Below are 22,577 nucleotides of genomic sequence, written 5' to 3'. Positions count from 1 at the left end.
GCCGTCACACACTGCGCGAAGATCGGACGGCCGATGGGGCAGAAAGATCCTCGAATGGAGACCGCGTACTGTCCGGTATCAACGGAATAAAAAAGATGATAATTCGATTTGCTATTAAGCTGTGTTTTTTAGTTTTTAATCTCCAGATTCTTTTAATGCTTCGATGGGTGGTTGAGCTCTCAGAACATCTGGCGTTAAGTGATTAACAGAGCCCATCGACATCAACAATCTAAATGCAGCCACCCACCTTGGGCGTGAGTTCTAAGTCTCAATTTTATAGTACAACGGCCGCCCCATCCTTCAAACCGAAACGCATTACTACTTCACGGTACCCTGCCACCAGTATTAACGAGATATGTACCTAAATTTTTTTTGCAGGTTACATTTTTATTAGACGATGTTATTCCTTCATCGTGGAAGTCATTCGTGAACATTTGATAAGTCTCGTATGTGTTTCAATAGAAAAATTGGTACCTACCTGCGGGATTCAAACACCGGCTTGATATGAATGCACCAGACGTCTTGTCCTTTAGGCCATGACGACTCCAAGCTTCAGTAATGTCTACAAGAATTAATGTGCCCAACGAATAGTAATAAGTGGTATAAACGAAGTATCATAATAATTTGTAGGCTTTCTTTAAATTTTAGACTTATGTCAACATTATAATATTACCGGTTTGATGTGTAAAATGGCCTTTATTTCCGCTCAAATGAGACTTAAAACTCGTGTGTCACTTTCTATGACGACAACGACACATTCTTGAACTGTTTCTGACTGGTGTGTACCATAACTTTCAGACAGAAATATTACACGCAGTTTTTAATCGAAGTTTGTAATAATAACGAATAAAAATTCATTCAATTTTAAGTGCATAATTATATAGGAACTAGCTGACCCGGCAGACTTCGTAGTGCCTCAATCAATAAATAAAAGACCTAAACTATTGTATAAAATAAACTTAAAACAAACAAAAGGAATTCGTCCGACGGGGGACACAACAAAGGGAAAACAATAATGTTATTTTTATTTAATCCCGAGCATTTTCATATTTATCCACCTTTTAAACCTTCTCTGGACTTCCACAAATAATTCAAGACCAAAATTAGCCAAATCGGTCCAGCCGTTCTCGAGTTTTATCAAGACTAATAAGCAGCAATTCATTTTTATATATTGTTACCGAATCCTGGCAACCCCCGACCGAGAGCCAGCGCTAAAACTATAAAAACGATCCCTCGCTGCGCCTTTGCCTCTTTTTTGTGCGTGGCGTTCGTGTGTGCGGTTCTTGTTGAAAAATGTTTGGGACTTGTGTAATTTTAACAGTTTTCGTTAATAGTAAATTGAAATCATTTTGTTAGAAGTTTTGTTAATTCAGTGAAATATAATTAGGCTGTGTTATTTATTTCTTTTTGTTAACTACCTCACTTCTGGTCGATAATATCAGAATTGGGATAAAACCACGTGCTTTTGAAATATGACGGGACGTCGATCTAGAAAATGCAAGCGTGATCAATCTCATCGACGCTGTCATGACCGCTCGAATTCTTGATTTAGGAGTTTGTTGCAATTATTATCGTCGCGATCGTGCTGTGTGTAGGAAGAGCAAGACACCTACGCCGCAGGATGTCTCCTGGCATAGTTCCGTGGAACCGTTGTTTGGAACATAATTATACTCGTCAGATCGTGAGATTAATGACCACTTTACCAGTATCGTCTGATCGCAATACGCTGTCGCACTCTTGTACCGAACGCCACGCGCACTTATTTTTGCCTCCAGCAGCAACGGTTTCCGTCGAAGGCGGTGACGCATGTGCACCTGAGTACCCTGGAACAGCGTCAAGCAAATCGGAGGGTGTGTGTAGCAGTGCTGGTCAGCAGATGGACGGCGTGACGAACAGGATTATTGGAGCATTGCAGGTGCTATCTAAACTTTGACAATAGAGGCGCCTTCTGTCTGATTTGTTCACAGACGCAGGGCGTTGTCGCCGACGTGTGAGGTCAGTAGCGAGTCGGCGCCGTGCTCCAGCAGGAGAGCGCAGAGCCGTGCAGACTGCACGTGTTGCTCGCGTGCCGCTGCCCGCGCGCGTTCATCTACTTCTGGCGTGCATACTGCATGAGATGCTCGCGTGCCACCGACTGCACGGTGCCGCTGGCTGCGCGCGCTCGCCTGCTTCAGACGTGCATACTGCACGTGTTGCTCGCGTGCCGCTGCATGCGCGCGCTCACCTACTTCTGACGTGCATACTGCACGTGTTGCTCGCATGCCGCCGACTGCACGGTGCTGTACGACTGGCAGTGACGCAGAGGGCGATGTCGCTTAGTCTGCGGCCTGCTACTGCGGACTACCCAACGGATTATCTATCAGGACGGTCGAGCGGGACGCCCGCCACACGTGGTGCAGCCTCGCATCGTGGGAGCAGACTGGAGCTGGGACGGCTGCCCTGCTTCCACATCATCCTTACGAGTGGACCCCGGCGACATGCAGCCTTTTCTTCGAAATTAATATGTGAAGGTCGAGGTGGGCACTTCGGTGCTTTACTTCCCATTTTTGAGGTTGAGGTGGGCACTTCGGTGCTTTACTTCCCATTTTTGAGGTTGAGGTGGGCACGACGGTGCTTTACTTCCCATTTTTGAGGTTGAGGTGGGCACGACGGTGCTTTACTTCCCGTTTATTTTTTGAGCAGTATGGTTAGATGCGGATTCAGCCGGATTTTGCGTCCCTACTGTTTAGCTGTGTTGTGTCGGTAATGTTCAGTATCTGTATCGGTGAATATTGCCGACAACAGCGCGCTACTGTTTTAGACGTTTCTTATACGGGCTAACTCAGTAAAGGAATCGTGCAGGTGTCTCAAATTGCGCAGTTTGGGACAGTTGTGCGATATCCATTCTTCTCACTTCAAATGTTTATCTTTGGCTCGTCCTCGCTGCAGATGTAAGAGTGCACGCTTGCGTCTGTAGTAGGGATTCTAAATTTTAGAAAGTTTTAGAGCATTAAGGTCTGGGTGTATTTTTTTTTGTTACGTTACAGAGGGTGACCTTGTTGATGCAAGCTCTGACGTAGCTGGAAGAGATATGCTTCTGCTGAGAGATGAAGCGGTCGAGGACGCCTCGCCGTCAGGAACGGCCGTGTTACCGAATCCTGGCAACCCCCGACCGAGAGCCAGCGCTAAAACTATAAAAACGATCCCTCGCTGCGCCTTTGCCTCTTTTTTGTGCGTGGCGTTCGTGTGTGCGGTTCTTGTTGAAAAATGTTTGGGACTTGTGTAATTTTAACAGTTTTCGTTAATAGTAAATTGAAATCATTTTGTTAGAAGTTTTGTTAATTCAGTGAAATATAATTAGGCTGTGTTATTTATTTCTTTTTGTTAACTACCTCACTTCTGGTCGATAATAATATATAAATTTCGGATCCATAAGCCCACGCTATAACTACGTCACTAAGCCAGCGTCTTCCCTACTAGAAATCTTCTTCGCTTGACGTCATAGGTCGAAGCGAGAGATGGAAGCTTTGTACACGGTTTTTAAACAAATACTTAAATAAAACAAAAGGTTTATTATATCTAACATGTCAACACATTGCTGACCTTTCGCATTGTGCGGCGACACGAAACAAATTATTGATCGTTAACACACTTGAACAAGACTAGCTGGGGCAGGTATTCTGTTTTATTTCCTTCGAATGTAATTAAAATAACTTTCGCAGTTTATTGACCTATGTATTACAGCTATTTTAAAGTTTTTTTTTTTATTTAGATGGATGGACGAGTTCACAGTCCACCTGGTATTAAGTGGTTACTGGAGCCCATAGACATCTACAACGTAAATGCGCCACCCACCTTGAGATATAAGTTCTAAGGTCTCAAGTATAGTTCCAACGGCTGCCCTACCCTTCAGACCGAAACGCATTACTGCTTCACGGCAAAAATAGGCAGGGCGGTGGTACCTACCCGCGCAGACTAACAAAATGTCCTACCACCAACTAATAGTTTACAATTTTCGTGATCACGGTAAGGTTCTAATTGTAACGGTAGGCAGCCGTTTGGCTCTGCCCCTGACATTGCTGAAGTCTATGGGCGACGGTAACCATTCACCATCAGGCTTAGCGCATCTAGAAGGGAAATAAAAAAAATACAAATAAAACACTAAGTAATCGAAATGTTTTTAAGTGTACTGAGCAAATTCGTTCGTCTTGAGTTTTCAGATTAAAACGAACCCAGGTATCAGATAGGCTCCAACTATCTTCATCATCGAAGTTCTTCTTCTCAGTCGTACATTTCTGGCAGAGTGGTCGTGGTAATGTCTTAATGCTTGGTTGCGGCTTTTGAGAGACTTCTTCATCTCTATCTATTTGTGGCGGTATGTGTACGTTGGAAATATCTAAAAACATCGAAGTTAGGATATTAAAAATTTTAAAGGAATTTGTTATTTATACCTATATTATATTATTATGTGTATATTATGTGTTTTATTTTTTACTACACAACGCTACTCCTTCTTCATGAAAATCGTTGAACACACAATTCATATTAAGTAACTATTTGCTAAGAAAAATCGGTATCTGCCCGCCGGCTTTAAACACCCACACAGCCGCAACGCTTTGTATGGTGTCTCATGCTCGGCCCACGCATAGCTTCATAAAATATATTTTTACTTTATACAATGGGTAAATAATCTTGATTCCATTTTGTAGTTTTGCGTCCTATATGTCTAAGGAATAAACAAAATAAAAAATCGTGATTTGATATCAGGGAATGCATCTACTATTAGACTCAAATCGCCATCACGCGTGATACTCAGTGAAAGATATTCAAAAACAAAAAAAAATATGTGTGGTGTCGTGGGACACCGGACAGGAACGAAGTATCTTATTATAAAAATATTAATTTTAAGTTCTATTCGAGGTATAAAGAAAATAATTCGACTCATCCGCAGAATATAGTCCTATCTGTAGGATTGATAGTTTTCAGTAGAGGTTAAAGAAGTTGTTGACTTGTGTAACTTTTAAACGGTGCGACTTGTTGTTTAAATTTTTTGGTATGTTGTTACTACGTCTCAGCTTTGTTAAATACTGTGTAGTTTATAACTGTTATTCTTTTATTTCTGGAGATAGTGAGTTCTATATTAACATAAGACGTTTTATGGCAAAACAGCGAGGGTCCTTAGTGAACGTTACACGTTGTTTTATGGACACATGTAAATTAAATGACGTTCTATATTAACATGAGTCGGTTTTCTTTGGAATTACTAACTACTAATGAGTCCTACGTAAATAACAACCTTGAAATATTTAAACATAATGTTCCTCATATCATCACTGCCCTCCTATATAACTAAATAAAAAAGATATTAATTATTTAAAATCGTTTATTAAGTGAAAAAATCTCAAAACTGGTATAAAGAATCATCATAAACAGCAATCATAACACTAAAAATTACAAAAAACTTACAGGTTCATGTATCAATTAGAACATTGCAGGACGCAGACGCGGACGAAGATAATAAAACTTATTTTATTTTATAATAACAACATTAAAATCAGCAGTCTCAAAGTTTTTTTTATTGCTTAGATGGGTGGACGAGCTCACAGCCCACCTGGTGTTAAGTGATTACTGGAGCCCATAGACATCTACAACGTAAATGCGCCACCCACCTTGAGATATAAGTTCTAAGATCTCAGTATAGTTACAACGGCTGCCCCACCCTTCAAACCGAAACGCATTACTGCTTCACGACAGAAATAGGCGGGGTGGTGGTACCTACCCGTGCGGACTCACAAGAGGTCCTACCACCAGTAAACTATCTACTCACTAATCGTAAAACTAATCTACTAATCACTAATCTATAATAATCAGCCTTCATAATTAATCAATCAGTCTTACATAGTATCCTAGACTTATAACTGGTGCACATACTTAATCTATTATTGATCGAAGCTTAATAGCAATGAAATGGCATGTAGACAAACATTAAATATTATAATTAACATTGCTTCGCTAAATTAGTAGGAAGAATTCAGCTCTAAAAAGAGGAAGCAGACACTAGATGAAATTATTCCGATAGATTATCATCCGATTCTTCAGAAGCAGTAACAGTTATGTGATGTGGCAAAGAGTTAAAGTATGGAGTTCCTCTAAGGCTAAGTTCTGAGCGGCACATATCCATTAAATCTTTATACTTCGCAGCAGGAATCATAATAGGTCCAGAATATGCAGCTTTTAGTTCAGCTTGTACCGAGTTCCTCGTATTACTACGAATTACTAAAATATCATAATCAGGTTAAGTTAGATCATATTTAAAAAACAAATTTGTTGGGATGTTATTCCAGTTAATCTTCTTGCCCTTAATGTCTTTGATCCAAACCTTATTATTAACAAGACTTTTAAAGTCGAATACGTCATCCTGGGTTACGTTTCGAACAACATAGGGTTCTCCTTCATTCTTGGCCCATCTTACTAATAAACGCCATTAATGAGGGGTATATATAGTTTTGGTTTGAGAAGCTCTCTTGATGACAGAGTGGATACTGTCCCCCTCATTTTGGGTATGCCCTTTCTGTAAAAACCGGTGTGTAATGTATATGTTGAACTTTTTTGCGGCATAAATGTATAATGAATATACAAAGCGATTACAATTTTGGCTAGCACAATTGTCTGACCAAAAGCGGAACTCCTTGGTCCCTTGTTCAACATTAGTCTGTATAAAATTTAAGAGGCAACTGCTTACCTCGTTTGCTCCACGTTTTTCCACAGATTCATCCCACAAATAGCAAATGGCCTTCTTTTTACCCATATCAAAAACCGTAAAGTTAAAAGAAGATAGCTTTCTGTTATAGTAAAATATATTTATATTGCTTAGAGGACACTGTAAAACTTTTCAAAATCAAACAGCAGTAACCATGTTTCCGTTTGACTCCTCAGCATCTTTTTTATCTAGGCTTTTTAAATGCCTTGCCTTCTTATTTGTCTGGTGTTATTGAAAAGCTTCTTTCTCTTGGTCAGTTGGATTTTTATTCAATCGAAAAACGTGACATTCCTCGCACTAATCCTTTTTGGGAGTATGAAAACCTAGATTGAAGTTTGAGTTGACAATGTCACGATACTGGCGTTCTTTTATGGCTTTAGTGTTGTATTTTTCAGGGTCATGATACATGATTAGGGCAGAATACGGTGTTGCAGATCGAATGGATATTAGTAGGAGATTGCATGAGTGCTGGTACTGACAGTTCCAAATTGAACGGAGTACATCTGTGGTGATCTTCTAAATCTTCAAGCTGTATATGTGGTCAATTTTCGTAACTTAAAGGCACTTTCAAAGAAAATATACTTGGTTGGTTGCTGTAAGCATCCAAGGCAGATACATCAGGCACGAGATTAGGTACTGAGCTTTTGCAGGTAATTTCCTTGGTCCCACTATCTTCATGTAGCATTTTACCAATACATCAGCTAGTTCCTGACTGATTTCTACTGGTCCAGGAGGCAAAGGTGACGTTTGTATGTCTTACAGGTATCATCATCATTTACAACTGAAAATTTAAAAAAACTCATATTTTTATGACAATTTATAAAATACTATTTGGTGACGCAGGTGAGCGTCACCTTAAACGTGAGCTGATGAGCTGAAAGGGAGCAAATGAACTCTGCGGAGAATGAGCGGACACGAAAGGGTAGGTAGGAAAACGGGACTTACTTGGAGGCTGATGCTGGCACTATCACGGTCGTAGTGGTGTTTCTCTGCGATGGGTGGCACATACACCTTTTCACCGGTTCACACTATACCTTTTACTTAGTATCGAAAGGCGCGCGCGCACAATTTACTCAATATCGAACGAGCGTATCTCCGCGTGCCGTCATGTACCGCACTGTTATGAGAGGTGCGGGGTGCGTACGGGCGACGGCACCCGAGTTGAGCCGAACATTTACAAACTTCGCGCTGTCGCGCGAACACTATTTACATTTATGTGTTTTGCAAAACAATTTAATTATACAGAAATAATTTAACAAAATTTAAATAAAAAATCGTTATATTTAACAACTTTTTTACACGATTAACGTCCTAACTGATTTCATTATCCCAGTAACAACGTCTCATCTTACTAACGAACCAACAAATCGCGTCACAGAGTTCGTAAAAAAATGTCCCATATTCACATAGAACGCTTAGAGGTTCAATAGTGTTCGTAAAATATCGTCCTAATATGTCATAACGCTTTTATTTTTAACAGTTAATTATTATAGAAAGATTGATTACTCCTGTGAATATGCATTACGCCAATTGTGTTTTTGCATTAAAAATGCGTTTCATTACCTATTCGTCAAAAAACGTCTTATAAAAACATCGATCGACTACAAGCACTTATTGAAACAAAAAAGCAATATAGATAATATTTTTTAATTTAGAACTTAATAGCGTGTGAATTATGAAATAATAAACTGAAAAGTTGGCAACTTAATATTATTTACATTTTTCTCCATATGAACAGCGGCTACATTAGAAAATGATGAACTAAGGTCAGGGTCTTCTGTATCAGCCTTAAGCATATTCAACATTTTCCGTGATCGTGACATGTCTAAAAATATCTTTTATCGAGCAAAATACGTGTTACACTATTAATTAAAAATCAAACAGTAAAAACCTAAGCGCTTGACACAAAGACGCCCTCTCTCCAACAAGTCCAACGAACAGCGGCCGGACTGACGAACGAACAGTGCGGCCGCTCCGTGCGGGCCGGCGCTTGATCACTCCGTACGTTTTTATGCGGAGCTAACGACAGATAGAACGTTATTCAATTATATATTTCCGAAACTAAATGAGATACAAAAATTCCAAAAACACACGTCCGTAGAGTTCGTATCCCTTATTTCGCCTAGCTATATAACTCGTTTTTGCTCTATGATCACATCGGACTTTGTTCTGCGGATGAGTCGAATTATTTGGGTATAATTTTTTATTTTTATTTTTATTGATAGAAATAAATAAAAAACTACTTTACAAAGTTATCAACTTTATTTTATTCACAATGATTTATAAAAAATATATAATAAAAAATGTTATTTTTTGTACGTTATTACAAAGCTAAGTCGTACACTGTGTGCATTACTAATAAAAATCTTACGTTATGGACGTTTTTTCCCGGTTACTCGTAGGGTACCCCTTTGCATCGTCCCATAAGGAACTTCGTTCCAAAACTTCGTTCCAATAAAAAAATAAAAAACTTCAGAGGTGTCAAGGGACACCCGGATGGAACGAAGTTCCTTTCGATTAATTAGTGAAGGAATTGTAATTTTTTTTTTAAGTTATAATAATAAATTGCGGCATTATGAAGAAGAAAAAAACAATACTATGAACTAAAATACTATTGTTGAAACGCTATTTCGAGAAACTGTACTCATTATGCGGACCAAACGGATACGAGCAATGTCACGCGATAAGCGCCTACACGTTGATTGGTCAGAATGACGGATCTAAAAAGTGTCGTGACAGCTTTTCGTAAGAATTTTTTCCGTCTAGCCCCCTTTCACAACGCGCGATAAGGAACTTCGTTCCAAAACAAAGAAAATACGCCGAAATTCTTAGTTTGTATTTACGAGTATTGCCATTCAAACGTTAACACAATCCCCGTCTTTGCGTAAATTTAATGTATTATAAATCATATTTTATTACGAAAGTCGACTATTGCCAACGCAAAAATGCTGCTAAACGGCCTCAAGGGTTTTTATTTCTGTAATAAATCATATTAATTGTTTTCGTACGGGTTTGCCGCGAAAGGGTTACGCTTTTGCGCTCCAGCAGGTACTTCCTGAGTAATCTATACGTATTACTTACTGAGTCTTGATTAGCAAGGTTTAATTAAGGAGTTTCAAATATTTGCGACCTCTGCGCTTGCGAGAAGGTAAATAAGCGGTGTTTTTTTTTCCTTAAGCCAAAGTTGTTTTTATGTTAACTTTGTTTTTAATTAAACAGTTTCTTGACGCTTTTTTTTGTTATCTTTTAGCTTATGTAATAAGCTGTTTGAGGAACAGTAAAAACGATACGCCTATATTTTCGACGACTCAGCGCTTACGTCAAAGCCCGACAGATTTTATGTGAGAGCCCCCGGGGAGTATCGAATAAAATTGAAACCCTTTGTGATGCAAGAAAATATTCCTTGAATATTGATATCTTGGAAATATGTGGAAAGATTAGACTTCTGTTTCCATTTGTGTCCGTTTCGATTTAGTGTTCAATAAAATAAAATAAAATGTACGTGTTTTAGTGTTGCATAAAACTATTTCATATGTCGGGGTTGATCTTTTTAACATGTTTCATAGCATTTTTGCCTTTACACTCGTGATTTATTCAGATAGTTTCTGTTTTTGTTGATTTTTGCCAAGTAGGAAAAGTAATACGGAGTTGTTGTTTAAAGTTGGCTTAAGGGTACAAATTTAAAAGAATTACTAAAATTTTTACACAGCTCGACATCAACGATCAAACTAGATTCTCGGAAGTGTTCAACAATCGAAGCGGTAGGTAGCGGCTTGGCTCTGCCCCTGGCATTGCTGAAGTCCATGGGCGACGGTAACCACTCACCATCAGGTGGGCCATAAGCTTGTCTGCCTACAAGGGCAACTAAAAAAAAAAAACTAATTTAACTTTGTCCTAATTTGAAAACGAAATTTGTTCAATCAGTAGCTGCCGGAGTTGAAAATATTCAAGATCCATGACGTGTAAAATTTACGAGCGTATTAAAATTAAATGGATGTATCAGCTAACGCACTTAAGGCGGGGCGGTATTATGAATATCCTGCCTGACTTTTACCAATTACGGATAAGTTTAAAAAAACAAACCGACCTGAATTGAAATTTGATAATGATGATCCGCAATATGATCATCTTACTTAAAACTATAGAGCCGATACAGAACTATAGTTTACCATAGCGAAATATGTAGAAGTAAATAAAGTAGATGAATAAATGAGTAATAATACTATGTATTTACTTAAAATTGTTGTGTCTTACCAGTAATCAGTTGAGTAGCCTAATAAGATCATTGTAATGTAAGGGTGTGCTTTTATTGAGTAAATAAATATACAAAGAAACAATATATGTAATATATTATTGTAAATAATAAAATTTGGTCTAGCAGTATCAGAATAGAATTTGTTCGAGAAATAATTATAAACTGTAGTAAAACTATTTCACTATAATTAAACAAACAGCCTCTTAACATAAGTATTTTCGCGCGAAGCAATTCAGCCAATCCAAATTAATCTAAATCACTTTATGCATCATTTTAACAAAATAGGACCGGAAAAGCGACAAACTTAGCTTAAAGCAATTTGTCCGCAAGAAATACAACCTTCGTGCCAAGTTTGTCCCATTATCATTAGCCGAGCGCACGTCCAAATCGCAACTTGTTGCAACTTCGTACAACTTCGCTCACCTATCCAGCTCTATGCAATTTGTCACTTTATCCACAACATTTCTATTGTAGTTTCCGCAGTCCTGAATGTAATTGACCGAATTAGTAGTTGCTGGTAACGTGATAATTCTTCTGAAGCTTGAACTTAATGTGTCTAAGCCTCAAAGTAGGTAATTAGATATTTCAATGAAACAATTTTCCCTTATTACCTGAAAAGGTGAAGAAAAAAAATATCTCGATAAAATACTGTAATTTTTCCGTGGAAAACATTTTTATTTTATTTTTATTGCTAAAGTGGGTGGACGAGCTCACAGCCCACCTGGTGTTAAGTGGTTACCGGAGCCCATAGACATCCACAACGTAAATGCGCCACCCACCTTGAGATACAAGTTCTACGGTCTCAAGTATAGTTACAACGGCTGCCCCACCCTTCAAACCGAAACGCATTACTGCTTCACGGCAGAAATAGGCAGGGTGGTGGTACCCACCCGCGCGGACTCACAAGAGGTCCTACCACCAGTAAAATATTCAGATGGAATCCAAATTTAATTAATGATACTCAAATTAAAATTATAAAGTCTGCTGATATTTTCAAACTAGTGAATCAAGAAATTCCGTAACGAAAATAAAACCTAACACCCCCACTCCGCCTATCATTTAGCTCGCGTTCAAAAAATTCACACGTTGCGCCTGTGTAGTGTTTGTGAATAAGCGCGCGGCGTGACGTCGCACTGCATACGCATCATGAAAAGTCTGGCCATCTTTATCTCGCGCGAGCTGTAGCTTATGAGTGTGAAGGGGACAGTTAATGTTTTTCTTTTGTTAATGTTCATAAATATAGCGTGGTCTTATTTTATTATTGGTTTAATATTAAATTTATTATTGTCTAGTTATAATTGCATAAGTTGATAAAAAATGCTATGCAATAACTTTACCGCGGCAATCCCCGAGTGCCACACGTGTTTTTTTATTTGTTGTATCTCTATAGGTATAACAAACGCTTCTTAATTAAATTATTTTATATTATATAAATAAAAATTATAAAAGGTATTTATTTTTAAATGCACAGTCGGGTAAACTAACGGGTAACGTAGGTATCATAACGTGAATGACACAAGCTACCTCGAGACATTATGTAGTCGTTGTATGTTTCAATTATATAGTTTAAGGGTTATCTTACTCTTTCAACCAGAAAGTAGAACTGAACCGTGGGACGAGCATACGGCCCATCTGATGGTGAGTGGTTATCGTCGCCCATGGACTTCAACAATGCCAAGGGCACGACCGAGCCGCTACCGTTACTCTCCATAAGCCTCGTTCGAAGAAAGACATGTCATAGCGCCTGGGAAACACCGTGGGAGCTCATCCCAAAGCCAGATGGTACGTGGCAAAAAGACCTCTGGAAACGCACTGTGGATGAACGCATTGGCTCCAGGTAGTATGGATGAACTCTACTTCGGTGGCGGGCGTTGCGATGGTAAAAAAGAGATGACGGAATCACCTCAAACAACTCCTCAGAGCACTCCCCATGGAACATACGTACAAAATACAGAAAGAAACGAAGTCCCTTCGCAGACCTAGAGATTCCAAACGAATTTTTTTTCCTACTTTACATAATAAAGTGAAGTATTCGAACCATTTTTGTTAGATACCGGAAAAATCTGGCAATATTTAGCTATTTGAAAATAGGCATCTGAAATTTGTTCAACTTTAAAAACCAAATCTTTCTTAAAGTTCCGACAGCAGTCATTATTAGTTTCAGACTTATAATGTTTTTGTACAATCAATTACGTTAAATGTTACTTAACTATGTATTAACGTTTTTAAAGTGGTCATGGCCTTGAGGATAATCTGGTTAAGCTTAAGACCCTGGAAATATGTACCTTTTCTTGCCTACCTATCCACCAGTTGTCTCGAGGGGATTATTGTGACTACACAATAACTGGTGATCGAGTTCACAGGGATCAGCCTGAAAGAATTTGCTAACATCTGTCCTAGCAAGGGCGTCGCTAAATCTACCACCGGATCGGAATCGCAACTCACTGAGAAGATCTGGTTAAAAAGTTAGTGGGTTGAGTCTATGGGTTAACGGCACCTCAAACAGTGACAACCAAGCACCAAGAGTAGATCAAGAGGATCCGAAAGGACAATTCTGGGGCAATGGTTTGTTGTCTCATCGTCTGGACCGGAAATGTAGTTTGGAGAACAGATCCCAATCTATACTTCTTACTATACTACTTCTTACTGGTGGTAGGACTTCTTGTGAGTCCGCGCGGGTAGGTACCACAACCCTGCCTATTTCTGCCCTAAAACAGTAATGTGTTTCGGTCTGAAGCTAGGGCAGCCGTTGTAACTATACTGAGATCTTAGAACTTATATCTCAAGGTGGGTGACGCATTTACGTTGTAGATATCTATGGGCTCCAGTAACCACTTAACACCAGGTGGGCTGTGAGTTCGTCCACCCATCTAAGCAATAAAAAATAAAAAATACTAATATATAAATCTACAGTGGTTTTTACCGATGTTCCGTTATAACTACTGAACCATGCATCCGATTGACTTGAAACTTGATATCCATGTACTTAATGGATAGGCGAATATTTATATGAGTGTTGGACTCCCCACACCAGTTCTGGGGGCATTAATAATGAAAATGTTTGTGGGAGTGAGAAATAATAATGTTAATTTTAAATGCACAGCGAAGCGGTCGCGTACAGTTAGTTTTACTATAGGATTACACGTACTTAATTCGTGTTCACCACAAACAACTCTACGGTGAGATAATAACATCGTCTCATAAAAAGCATATATCAAATCGGAACGTATCACTGCAGCCGATGTGGTAACTATACGAGCCATAAAACCCCCTACCGTTATTAACAGTTTTTGTTTTCGCGACGTCTATATTTATCACACCTTATATCGTGTAAATTGTTTGTGAACTTGGTATAATTTTTTTTTTTTTTTATTGCTTAGATGGATGGACGAGCTCACAGCCCACCTGATGTTAAGTGGTTACTGGAGCCCGTAGACATCTACAACATAAATGCGCCGCCCACCTCGAGATATAAGTTCTAAGGTCTCACTATAGTTACAACGGCTACCCCACCCTTCGAACCGAAACGCATTACTACTTCACGGCGGAAATAGGCGAGGTGGTGGTACCTACCCGTGCGAACTCCCAAGAGGTCCTACCACCAGTGATTACGCAAATTATAATTTTGCGGGTTTGGTTTTTATTACACGATGTTATTCCTTCACCGTGGAAGTCAATCGTGAACATTTGTTGAGTAAGTATTTCATTAGAAAAATTGGTACCCGCCTGCGGGATTCGAACACCGGTGCATCGCGTCATACGAATGCACCGGACTTCTTATCCTTTAGGCCATGACGACTTTATAAGGACTATTAGGACTATTCTACCAAGTGACTCGTAGTAGCTGTACAATATCATATTAATCAACTTTTCAGAATATCAGACGGTTCAAAACAGTCTGATATGTACCACGTAGTGGACAATAGTTACTGATGATACCAGACGTAAAACAGCATTTATGTACATTGAAAATACATTTAAGCTTACTGTTTTTATCTTCTCAGTGAGTTCTTAAAGCAAGTTAATAAATTTCTAAGCCTAAATACATCTTCGACGAACATTAATTACAGCGGCAAAGAGGATTAGCAGCGATTATTATTTTATCGCTGTTCGCTATTGTGGAGAATTAACAGTGGATATAAATGAATTCGCTGTTCCACTAAGATCAATCCGAATATTCTTTTTGGTTTAAATTAATATTCTTAGAGCATTTTTTATTTATTGCTTAGATGGGTGGACGAGCTCACAACCCATCTGGTATTAAGTAGTTACTGGAACCCACAGACATCCACAACGTAAATGTGCCACCCACCTTGAGATATAAGTTCTAAGGTCACAAGTAACGGCTGCCCCACCTTTCAAACCGAAACGCATTACTGCTTCACGGCAGAAATAGGCAGGGTAGTGGTACCTACCCGTGCGGACTCACAAGAGGTCCTACCACCAGTAATTACGCAAATTACAATTTTGCGGGTTTGATTGCAGGTTCTAGACGAAAGAGATTAAATTTGTTTTAAAATTGAAAAAATACTATAACATATTAGGTAAATATAAAAATTTACGAGTATACTTTTAGCTACACACACAGAAAACACATGAAACAGCTGAATTAATACAGAACTTAATCTAGTCAATGCGACAGATGCATTCGCATAGGAAGCGAGACATAAATTAGTTTTGTGTTAGTTCAGTGGGCCGCATCCGGGTGCACGTTTATTGACTCAGTAAATAAACCCAGGAACTGTTAACAAGTCTAGGTTCCCTCCTCTCTGTCTACTGCGAGTGAGCATTAAGCCATGGTTCGATTTTTAACTTGGAAATCTGTATTTTATTTTTCAGAACGAACTTCAACGTTTTATCATTCCGAATTGCAGAATAGAGAAACCTATACTTGAAATAGAAAGGCATTGAATCACAAAAATAACAATAATAATAAAAAAGTTAGCATGGACAGTCTTTTCGTTGAAAGTGATTTCTATCAGAAAATCATCGAACAAAAGAAGAAAAATTATATGATTCAATTAGATAAGTTCGTGTAACAATTATTATAAACAAACTTTTTAATAGTTTGAAAATCTATTCTAATTTATTACGTGTTTAATAAAATTAAATTTTTTGAATTATAAATGTAGTTATTCAATTATTGTTGGGTTGTGGTAAATGAGAGTGGACTGTATTTATTAGTTTTGATATCTTTATTAGTACTTATGTGGCAAATTCAATAAACAATACCTATAATATGAAATATGAAATCGGTGAGTCGCTGCGGCTGGAAGTGAAAAAGGAAAAGTGTCATAGCGGACGTCGCTCGCTGACACTTTTGACGGTCCAAATTCAAACAATTATATTTCTTATTGCGCTAGGGTAGAGTCCATAGACATCACAACATCAAATCACGTCGAGATATGAGGACGAAATTTTAATTGTAAGCCATCCCTCCCTTAAAACTGGCCCCGGTCACCGTCCTCGCCGAACCCGTCGCTTCCGACGAAGGGCTCGAAGAGTAAATTGACCCACAGACACAGCCCACTGAGTTTCTCGCTGGATCTTCTCCATGAGGCGCATTTCCGATCCGGTGGTAGATTCTGTGAAGCACTGCTCTTGCAAAGGCCAGTGTTAGCAGCTCTCCGGTTTGAGCCCCGTGAGCTCAGCTACACGTTAGGTTGAAGCTGAAGTAGCCTCTCAAGGCTATCAGTATAGGAAGGAAAAAAACCTTTTTTTTTAACTTTTTTTAGCTACTAGGTACTCGTAATAGCTATGCAGGTTGACAGTACACCTCATCACCCGGAACGGAATCAAAGCATTGTGGTACTCGATGCACGTTTACCAAGCATTTCACTTATAAATAAATAAATAATAAATAACTGGGAACAAATTAAGCACGGTCATCTGGACCCAATTTAAAATTCCCTGCGCGATGAGTACCAGAGACTGACAAACATACTTATACATAATTATATAAATAATAAAAATCCAAAGAAATAGCAAATAAACCTGTTCATTGCACAATGTTTGCTCGATTTAATGGGTTGGGGAAAAAGTTTCTTCGCATTTTTTAAGAAAATTCACAACATTTTTTATATAGTTTATTTACATTTAACTAAATTATGTAGGTACCGTTTTGGTCGATAACTTTTTGCCATCTTGTAGGTAGGGACATGATCCCATTGCTATAGAAATTTTGGGGCTTCTGATCAAAATACCGCGACAATTGGTTTTGGCAGTCCTCTCGTAATGTTAACCTGACACTGCCTAAAGAATTCTGAAGAGACCAAAACAGGTGAAAATCTGAAGGTGCAAGGTTAGGACTATACGGCGGACCTCCCAGCCAAGCTCTCTTAATTTTTGCTGAGTGGCTAAAGATGTTTGAGGTCTAGCGTTATCATGATGAAAAACCACACCCCTTCTGTTGATTAATTCCTGCCGCTTTCTCTCAACTTCTTGCTATAATCTCACCAGTTGTTCGCAGTAGAGTTCAGAATCGATGGTCCTGCCTGGTGGTATCAGCTCATAATGAATAATGCCTTTCCAATCCCACCACACACACAGCATCACCTTGTTGCGAGTTAACCCGAGTTTCGCCACAGTCTGTGAAACCTGTCCGGCCTTTGACCACGACCTTTTTCGCACGCTCTTGTCGTACCTGATCCACTTTTTATCATCAGCTTCTTAAAAAATAGTTCGATTTCATTATGTCGTAATAAAGAATCACAAATGAATACATGGTTCATTAGGCTTCTTTCAGTGAGCTCGTGAGATACCCAAATATCGAGCTTTTTTGTTCACCCAGTTTTTTTCAAATGCGCCAAAACTGTTTTGTGGTCAATTCTCAGTTATTTAGCTACGTTGTAACTATTGATATGCCGATCTTGCTCCACTTTTTCAAAAATGTCATCCATTTTATCCGTAATAGGGCGACCAGAGCGACGTGCATCTTTGACATCAAAATTTCTGGTTTGAAACGCTTAAACCAAATTTGTGCTACCCTCACAGACACTGCACTAGGTCCATAAACAATTTTTTTAAATATTTTTCGCGGCTTGCGGTGCATTTTTACCTTTTGTGTAGTAAAATTTTAAAATGTATCGAATTTCTTCATTAGATTCACTCATCTTGACAGTACGAAAAATATGTAAAAATCACAAATTTTCCTAATTTGAATTTGGAATTATATTCTTTCAAATTTAAACTTTTAATGATACCAAAACCAGCCAGATACAAATAGTATAGCCAAAGAGATTTTATTACAAGTTCATACATACTATAATGCGAAAAGACTTTTTCCCCAACCTAATAGGACTCGACTCGGCACAACAGTCAGAGGCGCTAACTCCTGCACCACCGAGTCAGTCGGCTTATAGGCCCGTACGGTCGGAGCTAATCGTTAAAAAATACAATTTTGAAACTTCAACCATAGGTACGTCTCGATAGATGGTGACCTTCAAATTATGACATCTACATCCTTGTCTATAAAGCGTATTGTGAACATTGATTGTAGTCGTACGACCACCTGAATTTCCTGATCACAAACCCCTCAATATCCTCGCAAGTATCCGATTTTTCTACAATAAACCTAAAGTATCAAAAACCTGCGCCACAGATACTTTAATTACACGTCACAGACCAAATATTTTCCCATTTTGTCGTCAGATAATAATAAAATCCGTGTAATTGTCCGCAGGCCGGCGTTCATACCATAAAGCGCTCTGAACCTCTCCGAGGCATACGCAATAAAATGTATTTCATACCGGCACATCGTTGTTAACACCGGAATGTGATCTGACAAATCTGTATGCAAATAATCAGATACAAAACGTTTCAGTACCTCTTTCTCCGGAGTTTCTGAAGTTATTGTTAATACGCTTTTATTAGTTTGGTATGCATGTCTATTTGGATTCATGTTTGAAAGTCATCTTCACTGACCCCAAGACGTCTGTTTAACTTGAAAAAATACACACGCATCAAGGACCGATGATTATCCAATAATTTTATAATTTCACTCTTATATCCTGACCAGTATCAACAGGAAAAAAAATTTTGAAGATAATCATTAGTTTGGTTTGCTAATTAAACGTGTTTTTTTTAAGTTCACATACATATTTATTACTATATAAATTCAGTAGCTATTCATGAACTTTACTGATATGATTTTTTTGGAACCGGCTAGTTTTTTTTTTCTTTTCCAATTTCGCAAGGAAAGAATCTCAATAAGAAAAGAAAAGAGAATAAGTAATATATTGCATAAAATGTACCTAAATCTCGAGGTAAGCATGCCTAACGCAGCTGGACCGATTGTGGTATATTTAAATGTTCGTAATGGTCCCAATAAGATTTTTATGAATAGAATAGAACGGGAAAAGCTAACCAAAATGTTTCGATAATTTACAAACCGTTCGCAAATCGATTTATTGTAATTTAGACGGAATTACGTTCGAGTAAGTTGGTTTTTTTTATGTTTCAATGCATAAAATCATTCAACTGTCGTTCAATGGTTTGTAGGGATGTACTGTATGATGGGGTTATATAGTGCGGCAAATTCGGTATTTAAAAAAAAGAAGTTGTTACCCTATTATTATGACTCTTTTATGCGGTTTCATTTCCGTCCGCGACTGTCACATAGTGCGCCAAGATCGCGTTCTTCCGCTCTTTGTGGGAGGCGCCTTTGTTCACATTTCTATAGGTACCTACTTTTGAAGCCTATCAGATCTCATACGCACTGTTAACAAGTACAAATTCGCTTACACGCTCTGACTAAAAGTCCCTCAAAAATGTTTCCACAGTCAACGTGTTAAACAACTCATTTATTCGTAATATCTTTCGTCTCAATACCATTATTATGTGTGTGTGTGTGTGTGTGTGTGTGTGTGCGTATGTGGGCGTGTGCGTGTGTACGTCTAAAATTATTACTATGACGAAGGTATTTGACATCGCGTCATAAACATCAAACCTACAAAAATTTAAACTTTCGTGATTACTATACAATTTAGACATAGACACCAAGTTTCGAAGGTGGTAGGCGGAATTAACGTAATGATATCTATGAGTTCCCGTAACCAAACAATTAAAAATAATAAATTAACAACCAATTGACAATCGATGCAAGGTCTATGCAATAAATAAATAATAAACAGCAATTGTTTTGTTTCATCATCGTTTTCCCCTAGCGTATCAAAAGATTTTTAAATCAGATACATTTTATATTTGGAGGTACTTACTGAATCCAAGTTGCCGTCAAAGTTAACTAATGATCGGCTTAATCAGATAAAATTTAAGGTAATTCTAAGACAGATGTTTGAAACTTGATCCCGACTAACTTAACTGTACACAATAGAGATTAGCTCCGGACGGACCCAAATAGAAAGTGTGCATTAACTTGATTAAAACTATCCTCTGTACAGTCTTGCGTTTATTTAATATAATTGATATAAGGCTTTGAAATTATATTGGTGGCAACGAAAAATAGAATACCTTGAGATAATTCCGATCCCGCTTTTACCACTAAATAATATCCCAGTACACTTTATCCTTTTTTATTGCTTATATGGATAGACTAGCATATGGGCCACCTGATGGTGAGTGGCTGTCGTTAATTATGAACCTCAGTAATACTAAGGGCATGGACAAGCGGCTGCCTACATGACATTTAATAGCATTCAAGAAACACTCCGGGAAGTTCATGGAAAGGCTAAAAGATACGTGTACATAATCTTTGAATAAAGTCTGTTGATAAATGCTGTGGTTATAGGTAGTATAGTATAGTATGGATGAACTCTACTCCGGTGGCGGGCAGTGTGATGATGGAATCATCTCCAAAAAATCCTTAGAGCACTCCCCGTGAAACATATGGGAAATTGAATCTAAAACCGGATCGAATTCGTGACCCACTGCGAAGATCCGGTGAGAAAATAAATGGGCTACCGTGAGCTCCAAATAGTCCGCGCAACTAAAGCAAAAACATTTAGTTAAAACATCCAATACAATGAACTTAAAACATTGTGTTCTCACAATAAACCAACATAAGCTTTAGTAAGCATTTATTGGTGGTAGGACCTCTTATGAGTCCGCGCGAGTGGGTACCACCACCCTACCAATTTCTGCCGTGAAGCAGTAATGAGTTTCGGTTTGAAGGGTGGGGCAGCCGTTGTAACTATACTGGGACCTTAGAACTTGTATCTCAAGGTAGGTGGCGCGTCTACGTTGTAGATGTCTATGGGCTCCAGAAACCACTTAACACCAGGTGGGCTGTGAGCTCGTCCACCCATCTAAGCAATAAAAAAATAAAAAAAAGAAGCTCAAGTGCCGTTTTGTGTCACATCGTAAACGAAGCCTTTAATTAAAAGGGAATGCACTAATTACTCCCTTATGTGTCACTAAACGGCGTACGTACGTAATGAAGTGGGTAACAGGTGTACTCGCCCGTGTCTCCGGAGATTAGTCCGGAGCGCAGCTTTTTGAACACGAACCCGACTGTTATAAGATAACTACAGTTAAATTATCCACAGTCTCAACCACTTAAGACAAAACGATTTGCTCTTTCGTGCGATATAAATTCTTCAACTATAGTGATGGTTTTTTATTATTATTTCAATATAAATTATCTACTACTCTAATACCCTACATGGTCTAATTACTGTAATTGAACAAACTTTATACTATAATAAATAAATATTTACTAACAATCACGCCACGTTAACTGGTCCCGTGATAAGTTCGTAAAGAACTTGTGTTACAGGTACCAGATAACGGAAATAAAGGTAAGATTTTTATTATACACATACATATATTTAATATACATCCAGAACCCTGGAAAAGTCATTTTATATTTATCATATAAATATCTTCCCTTGGCGGGATTCGAACCCGCGACCCTTGTGTAGTGACTATGTCACTTACCACTACACCATACGGCCGTTAAACTATACTTATAGTTAAAACTTTATACTAACTACATAGCTTACGATAGTCTCATTTAAGATCAGACGATCCTACGCTTATAATACTGTCCGGACTATTTACAGGACAAATAGAGTTTACGGCTTCTGTCTCCTGTTCTGCTGTAACTAATGTAGTTACAGCAGAACAGGAGACAGAAGATAATCTCATCCATAGTAATTTAGTAATTAAGTCGAATCAAAACCGGTCCTTTATGTAAATTAATTAGAATTTAATAACAAAAAAGATTTTTTTAAAGGGACGTTCAACAATGCTGGTGTTAAATATAGGTAATTAAACTACCCGGAGTAGCAATATTTCCTCAATAACCCTCTTCTAATCTCATTGGTAAAGCGCTTGCTTATACTGGTAAGCTATTGTTCGTACCGACCACTACTGTTCCATCCAGTACCTGTTCTGATACAAAGTATTCGTGCGAACTGATATATAAGCAGTTGCACCATACTATTGAGTATATCACCTAATCGAATGATAACAAGAAAGTTCTAAAAAAGAACTATTTCAAAATCTATTTGTAGGTCTAGTTTTAACGTAAGAACGAATTGAATTGATACTCAGCAGTATACTAATTGAGATGCATCGTCTTAATTTAGATTTAGAAGAGAAGAACGTCACTAACAGAGTCTTTGA

At 38.3% G+C, this 22,577-nt stretch overlaps 1 long non-coding RNA gene across 1 annotated transcript; it reads left to right on the top strand.

Moving 5' to 3' along the window:
- Positions 1-1,175: 1,175 nt before the first annotated feature.
- LOC119629298 (uncharacterized) lies at positions 1,176-3,342 on the top strand. Its single transcript, XR_009974528.1, has 2 exons — positions 1,176-1,673; positions 1,776-3,342. It is a non-coding gene; the product is annotated as an uncharacterized LOC119629298 (long non-coding RNA).
- The last annotated feature ends 19,235 nt before the right edge of the window (positions 3,343-22,577 follow it).

Source organism: Bombyx mori, chromosome 12 (assembly GCF_030269925.1).
Source record: "Bombyx mori chromosome 12, ASM3026992v2".
NCBI lineage: Eukaryota > Metazoa > Arthropoda > Insecta > Lepidoptera > Bombycidae > Bombyx > Bombyx mori.
This window is presented reverse-complemented; position numbering and strand designations above follow the sequence as displayed.